The following is an 8707-nucleotide window of genomic DNA, read 5'->3' as shown; positions in this document are numbered from 1 at the left end:
GAGTTAAGATGATGGAGTTCTTCCAATTCTTCTTCACTGTCCAATTCCTCATCATTGGTAAGGATTGCTTCCAATACATCATTCTGTAAAACCCGCTGGCTATTAGTTTCTGCCGTAGTATCAAGTACATCCATACTGAAACAAGATTCCTCATCAGTTGGTAATTTCATTGCATTGAATACGTTGAACGTGACCGTCTGATCTTGTATTCTCATTGTAAGTTCCCCTTTTTGTACATCGATCAAAGTTTGCCCGGTGGCTAAAAAGGGTCTACCCAAGATGATAGGAATTCTTTTGTCTTCTTCAAAATCAAGAATCACGAAGTCGGCTGGAAATATTAATTTATCAACCTTGACCAGCACATCTTCAATTATACCCCTCGGATATGTGATCGAACGATCAGCCAGCTGTAGAGACATGTTTGTCGGCTTGAGCTCTGGCAGGCCAAGTTGTGTGAAGATAGATAGAGGCATCAGATTGATGCTAGCTCCCAAGTCGCATAGACACTTATCAAAAGAGAACTCCCCAATAGTGCAAGGGATAGTAAAGCTTCCCGGGTCTTTAAGCTTAGGTGGTAATTTTTGTTGAAGCACAGCACTACATTCCTCCGTTAAAGCTACTGTCTCTAACTCCTCGAGCTTTAGCTTTTTTGAAAGAATACCCTTCATGAATTTGGCATAGCTAGGCATTTGCTCGAGTGCTTCAGCAAACGGAATGTTGATGTGAAGCTTTTTGAAAACTTCAAGGAATTTACCAAATTGCTTATCCAGCTGCTGTTTTTTTAACCTCCTAGGAAACGGAGGTGGTGGATATAATGGCTTTGATACCGGAGCAGCTGCAGGGATAGCCTTGTCCATTTCAACAGTAGGTTTTATGCCAATTGTATTCGACGGAAGTTCTGCTGGAATTTCTTGCGGTTCATCATCCTGATCTTGTACTAACGTTGAGGTTGGCCCTGTTGTAGTTTTTCCAGATCTCAGCGTAATGGATTGGACTTGCTCTTTAGGGTCCCTCTTACCTGGTACCTCTGTATCACTAGGGAGATTCCCCTGTGGTCTGCTTAATAAAGCATTAGCTAACTGACCGACTTGTGTCTCCAAGGCTTTTAAAGTTACTGCCTGACTCTTGTACATGAGTCTTAGCTCTTCCATGTCAGACCTTTCGTTAGCTGATTGCCCATGATTCTGAAATCCCGGAGGGTGATATGGCTGTTTAGGTGCATACTGTTGTGAAGTTCCAGCCTGACTATACTGTTTAGGTCCCTGTTGAAATCCTTGTTGAGGTTGATTATAACCCTGATTATTACTCCAGCTGAAATTCGGATGATTTCGGTTGTTAGGATGGTAAGTAGCTGGGGCAGGCTGTTGACCTCTCTGAAAATTGCTCACAAATTGTGCTGATTCACTAGAAATGGCACATTGATCAGTAGAGTGAGTACCAGCACATAATTCGTAAATTGAGATTGGCTGTTGAATTCCTTGGTGAGCCAGAGAATCGACTTTCATCGTGAGAGCTTTAAGTTGAGCAGCAATAGCTGTAGACGTGTCAAGGTCAAGAATTCCGGCTACCTTCCCTTGAGTAAGTCTTTGAGTAGGGTTCTGATATTCATTAGCAGCCATCATTTCAATAAGATCATAAGCTTCTTCATAACTTTTAGCCCATAGCGCACCTCCAGAAGCAGCATCAAGCATAGGTCTGGATTGAGGTCCAAGACCATTATAGAAACTGTTTATTTGCATCCAATCCGGCATGCCATGATGGGGACACTTCCTTAGCATCTCCTTATATCGCTCCCAGGCTTCACAGAATGTTTCTCCTGATTGTTGAGAGAATTGAGATAGAGCATTTCGTAGTGCAGCAGTCTTTGCCATGGGGAAGAATTTAGTGAGAAACTTTTGAGCTAGATCTTCCCATGTAGTAATCGAACCAGATGGTAAAGAATGTAACCATCCCTTAGCCTTATCTCTCAGTGAAAATGGGAAAAGCCTTAGCTTCACAGCATCATCAGAGACGTCATTAAATTTGAAGGTGTCACAGATCTCTATAAAATTACGTATATGCATATTAGGGTCTTCAGTAGGACAACCCCCATACTGTACCGAGTTCTGGACCATTTGAATAGTTCCTGGTTTGATTTCAAAGGCTTTGGCTGCGATTGCAGGCCTGACAATGCTTGACTGGATATCATCAATCTTTGGCATAGAGAAATCCTTCAATGCCTTACTGTCTGGTTGTGCTTCAGGTTCCGTCATTGTTTCAGAATCAGAAGAAGAAGAAGATGAATTAATTGCTTCCTTACGAGCTTTAGAACGTGTTAGCATAAACGCGACCCAAGTACCTGAAATAAAGAAAAGAAGAAAAGTGAGAAGAGAATAGAATCCTAGTCAGTGAATTTTAATGCACACTGATGACAAGTACATAAACTAATTAATTAACACCGAGTCCCCGGCAGCGGCGCCAAAAACTTGTTCGCAAAAATCTACACGCAAGCGCACGTGATCACAAGTAATATATTTGTTTGTTCCCACAGAGACTGGTGAATTAAGAATACGCACCTATTCAACAATGTATGAGTAATTTTCACTGCTAAGACAATTAACAAGGATGGGTTCTTTTATACTAATAACTAAATTTACTAATCAAATTCAGAATAGGAAAACACATGGGATTCTAACTTCATTATCGAATTCATCTAGAATTGAAATTACTGATTAACATGTGACTGTTGATCCTAATCAGACAACACGAAAGTAATACATGCCAACTCTCGTTGCACACATATCATACCAATCAAAATCCGCAATTAAGACAGAAATCTCATGGACACCAACAAAGCTCAGACCCTATATCTCTATAGCGGTAGTGTAAGCAGAGAGGTTTAATAACAGGTCGTCTATCGTGATTACACAGGGTGATAAAAATAGTTCAAGTCTACCACAAATTATGTTTCATTCACATAATCCTATGTTTACATGGCATAGTTCTAAATTCAATCATCCACTCTCGCTTCAGAAAGAATTAACAAACAACTTAGAAGTTAGCTACGCTCCTAAGAAGAATAAGCACGGCTCATGCAAAGAAATCAACGTACGTCACACAATCAAGCAATTAATATTCGTTACTAGACTACATCGATAAATCCATTAGAATCCCATGAAGGCGGTTAGTTCATAATCGAACTAATCGACATCATGGGTTCTAGTGAAAACATGATAAATAAATTACGAGAATTAAACGGAATAAAAATACTTGAATTAATAATAAAGAACACAACTTTACAGATTTGATGTTCACGATCTCGCTCGAAACTGTCACTTCCTCGCGAAGAACGATCCAATACAAACTGATAATGTGCTTGATTACAAAAACTAAACTATGATATAGTTCTATGATACAAGTGAGGCTAGGGTTTTTTCACATGAGAAATTAAAATACATTGACCAAGTCAACCGGGCCTCGACCGCTGCTAAAATCCATCAGAAAAGCTTCAAAAATCAGCCCGGAACAACTCTGTTGGGCGCGGCCGCGCTAAACTAGCGCAGGCGCGCTAGTGGGACAGTAGCTAGCGCGGGCGCGCTAGTGGAACAGGCTGTAGCGCGGGCGCGCTAGGCACTAGCGCGGGCGCGCTAGTGTCTGCCCCCGGATGGCCAATTTCTCCAATTCCGCTCGTTCTCGCGTGCTTGTCCTTCCTCGCTCTAGTACCACTTCCGTAGGTGATCACGGTTGCATTTAGCACATGCAACAAGCCCTTTAAACCCCTAGATAGCTCTAGTGGACGAGTGTGTTCTCGTGAGGGTTTGTAGAAGATGTACCCACAAAATCCCAAGTTGTGATGAATCCACAATTCTCCATTCTTGCAAATAATGCACCAAAAACAACCTAAAATGATAGAAAATCACTTCATCACCTCAACTCGTGACCTGCACAGAAAAACAATAAAAACACATCAAAAGACACTAAACACTTAAGTACAACCAACCAATTTAAGTGGAAATGAAGGCCTATAAGTGTGTATAAATACCACTTATCAGTTAGTACACGGGAATTTCTTGAAAATATCCCTGGGCAGTTTCTTTTGATATTTCCACATAAATAGGTCCCTATGGATATATCAATTTGGTCACGGCCATATTTGGGTCAATCGGGACTGAATCGGAGCAGATATAACGAAGTTCGAGTTTTTAACGAATTCTCAATGAAGGTTAGTACACGGGAATTTCATGAAAATATCCCGAGCTGATTCTTTTGATATTTTCACATAAATGGGTCCCTTTGGATATATGAATTTGCTCACGACCATATTCGGGGCAATCGAGACTAAATTGGAGCTGATATAATGAAGTTCGAGTTTTGAACGAATTCTCAAAGGGGTAAGTACACGGGAATTTCATGAAATTTTCACCGGGAAGTTTCTTTTGATATTTTCACATAAATGGGTCCCTATGGATATATGAATTTGGTCACGACAATATTTGGGGCAATCGGGACTGAATCGGAGCAGATATAACGAAGTTCGAGTTTTTGACGAATTCTCAAAGGGGTAAGTACACGGGAATTTCTTGAAAATATCCCGGGCAGATTCTTTTGATATTTTCACATAAATGGGTTCCTGTGGATATATGAATTTGGTCACGACCATATTTTGGACAGTCGGGACTGAATCGTAGCAGATATAACGAAGTTCGATTTTTTGACGAATTCTCAAAGGGAGTTGTTCACGGGAATTTCATGAAAATTTCACCGGGAAGTTTCTTTTGATATTTTCACATAAATGGGTCCCTATGGATATATGAATTTGGTCATGACAATATTTGGGGCAATCGAGACTAAATCGGAGCAGATATAACGAAGTTCGAGTTTTTAACGAATTCTGAAAGGGGTTAGTACACGGGAATTTTTTGAAAATATCCCTGGGCAGTTTCTTTTGATATTTCCACATAAATAGGTCCCTATGGATATATGAATTTGGTCACGACCATATTTGGGTCAATCGGGACTGAATCGGAGCAGATATAATGAAGTACGAGTTTTTGACGAATTCTCAAAGGGGGTTCGTACACGGGAATTTCTTGAAAATATCCCTGGGCAGTTTCTTTTGATATTTCCACATAAATAGGTCCCTATGGATATATCAATTTGGTCACGGCCATATTTGGGTCAATCGGGACTGAATCGGAGCAGATATAACGAAGTTCGAGTTTTTAACGAATTCTCAATGAGGGTTAGTACACGGGAATTTCATGAAAATTTCACCGGGAAGTTTCTTTTGATATTTTCACATAAATGGGTCCCTTTGGATATATGAATTTGGTCACGACCATATTTGTGGCAATCGAGACTAAATCGGAGCAGATATAACGAAGTTCGAGTTTTTAACGAATTCTGAAAGGGGTTAGTACACGGGAATTTCTTGAAAATATCCCGAGCAGATTCTTTTGATATTTTCACATAAATGGGTTCCTATGGATATATGAATTTGGTCACGACCATATTCGGGGCAGTCGGGACTGAATCGGAGCTGATATAATGAAGTTCGAGTTTTTAACGAATTCTCAAAGGGGTTAGTACACGGGAATTTTTTGAAAATATCCTGGGCAGTTTCTTTTGATATTTCCACATAAATAAGTCCCTATGGATATATGAATTTGGTCACGACCATATTTGGGTCAATCGGGACTGAATCGGAGCAGATATAATGAAGTACGAGTTTTTGACGAATTCTCAAAGAGGGTTAGTACACGGGAATTTCTTGAAAATATCCCTGGGCAGTTTCTTTTGATATTTCCACATAAATAGGTCCCTATGGATATATCAATTTGGTCACGGCCATATTTGGGTCAATCGGGACTGAATCGGAGCAGATATAACGAAGTTCGAGTTTTTAACGAATTCTCAAAGGGGGTTAGTACACGGGAATTTCATGAAAATTTCCCGAGCTGATTCTTTTGATATTTTCACATAAATGGGTCCCTTTGGATATATGAATTTGGTCACGACCATATTCGGGGCAATCGAGACTAAATTGGAGCTGATATAATGAAGTTCGAGTTTTGAACGAATTCTCAAAGGGGTTAGTACACGGGAATTTCATGAAATTTTCACCGGGAAGTTTCTTTTGATATTTTCACATAAATGGGTCCCTATGGATATATGAATTTGTTCACGACGATATTTGGGGCAATCGGGACTGAATCGGAGCAGATATAACGAAGTTCGAGTTTTTGACGAATTCTCAAAAGGGTAAGTACACGGGAATTTCTTGAAAATATCCCGGGCAGATTCTTTTGATATTTTCACATAAATGGGTTCCTATGGATATATGACGACCATATTTTGGACAGTCGGGACTGAATCGTAGCAGATATAACGAAGTTCGATTTTTTGACGAATTCTCAAAGGGAGTTGTTCACGGGAATTTCATGAAAATTTCACCGGGAAGTTTCTTTTGATATTTTCACATAAATGGGTCCCTATGGATATATGAATTTGGTCACGACGATATTTGGGGCAATCGGGACTGAATCGGAGCAGATATAACGAAGTTCGAGTTTTTGACGAATTCTCAAAGGGGTTAGTACAAGGGAATTTCTTGAAAATATCCCGGGCAGATGCTTTTGATATTTTCACATAAATGGGTCCCTTTGGATATATGAATTTGGTCGCGACCATATTTTGGACAGTCGGGACTGAATCGTCGCAGATATAACGAAGTTCGATTTTTTGACGAATTCTCAAAGGGAGTAAGTTCACGGGAATTTCATGAAAATTTCACCGGGAAGTTTCTTTTGATATTTTCACATAAATGGTCCCTATGGATATATGAATTTGGTCACGACGATATTTGGGGCAATCGGGACTGAATCGGAGCAGATATAACGAAGTTCGAGTTTTTGACGAATTCTCAAAGGGGTAAGTACACGGGAATTTCTTGAAAATATCCCGGGCAGATTCTTTTGATATTTTCACATAAATGGGTTCCTGTGGATATATGAATTTGGTCACGACCATATTTTGGACAGTCGGGACTGAATCGTAGCAGATATAACGAAGTTCGATTTTTTGACGAATTCTCAAAGGGAGTTGTTCACGGGAATTTCATGAAAATTTCACCGGGAAGTTTCTTTTGATATTTTCACATAAATGGGTCCCTATGGATATATGAATTTGTTCATGACAATATTTGGGGCAATCGAGACTAAATCGGAGCAGATATAACGAAGTTCGAGTTTTTAACGAATTCTGAAAGGGGTTAGTACACGGGAATTTTTTGAAAATATCCCTGGGCAGTTTCTTTTGATATTTCCACATAAATAGGTCCCTATGGATATATGAATTTGGTCACGACCATATTTGGGTCAGTCGGGACTGAATCGTAGCAGATATAACGAAGTTCGATTTTTTGACGAATTCTCAAAGGGAGTTGTTCACGGGAATTTCATGAAAATTTCACCGGGAAGTTTCTTTTGATATTTTCACATAAATGGGTCCCTATGGATATATGAATTTGGTCATGATAATATTTGGGGCAATCGAGACTAAATCGGAGCAGATATAACGAAGTTCGAGTTTTTAACGAATTCTGAAAGGGGTTAGTACACGGGAATTTTTTGAAAATATCCCTGGGCAGTTTCTTTTGATATTTCCACATAAATAGGTCCCTATGGATATATGAATTTGGTCACGACCATATTTGGGTCAATCGGGACTGAATCGGAGCAGATATAATGAAGTACGAGTTTTTGACGAATTCTCAAAGGGGGTTCGTACACGGGAATTTCTTGAAAATATCCCTGGGCAGTTTCTTTTGATATTTCCACATAAATAGGTCCCTATGGATATATCAATTTGGTCACGGCCATATTTGGGTCAATCGGGACTGAATCGGAGCAGATATAACGAAGTTCGAGTTTTTAACGAATTCTCAATGAGGGTTAGTACACGGGAATTTCATGAAAATTTCACCGGGAAGTTTCTTTTGATATTTTCACATAAATGGGTCCCTTTGGATATATGAATTTGGTCACGACCATATTTGTGGCAATCGAGACTAAATCGGAGCAGATATAACGAAGTTCGAGTTTTTAACGAATTCTGAAAGGGGTTAGTACACGGGAATTTCTTGAAAATATCCCGAGCATATTCTTTTGATATTTTCACATAAATGGGTTCCTATGGATATATGAATTTGGTCACGACCATATTCGGGGCAGTCGGGACTGAATCGGAGCTGATATAATGAAGTTCGAGTTTTTAACGAATTCTCAAAGGGGTTAGTACACGGGAATTTTTTGAAAATATCCTGGGCAGTTTCTTTTGATATTTCCACATAAATAAGTCCCTATGAATATATGAATTTGGTCACGACCATATTTGGGTCAATCGGGACTGAATCGGAGCAGATATAATGAAGTACGAGTTTTTGACGAATTCTCAAAGAGGGTTAGTACACGGGAATTTCTTGAAAATATCCCTGGGCAGTTTCTTTTGATATTTCCACATAAATAGGTCCCTATGGATATATCAATTTGGTCACGGCCATATTTGGGTCAATCGGGACTGAATCGGAGCAGATATAACGAAGTTCGAGTTTTTAACGAATTCTCAAAGGGGGTTAGTACACGGGAATTTCATGAAAATTTCCCGAGTTGATTCTTTTGATATTTTCACATAAATGGGTCCCTTTGGATATATGAATTTGGTCACGACC

At 39.6% G+C, this 8707-nt stretch overlaps 1 non-coding gene across 1 annotated transcript; it reads left to right on the top strand.

The window, feature by feature from the left end:
• Nucleotides 1-1749: 1749 nt before the first annotated feature.
• LOC135149803 (small nucleolar RNA R71) lies at nucleotides 1750-1856 on the top strand. Its single transcript, XR_010288018.1, has one exon. It is a non-coding gene; the product is annotated as a small nucleolar RNA R71 (small nucleolar RNA).
• The last annotated feature ends 6851 nt before the right edge of the window (nucleotides 1857-8707 follow it).

The sequence above is a fragment of the Daucus carota genome, chromosome 9 (assembly GCF_001625215.2).
Source record: "Daucus carota subsp. sativus chromosome 9, DH1 v3.0, whole genome shotgun sequence".
Lineage (NCBI taxonomy): Eukaryota > Viridiplantae > Streptophyta > Magnoliopsida > Apiales > Apiaceae > Daucus > Daucus carota.
Note: the sequence above shows the minus strand (reverse complement) of the source record. Positions and strands in the feature narration are given on the sequence as shown.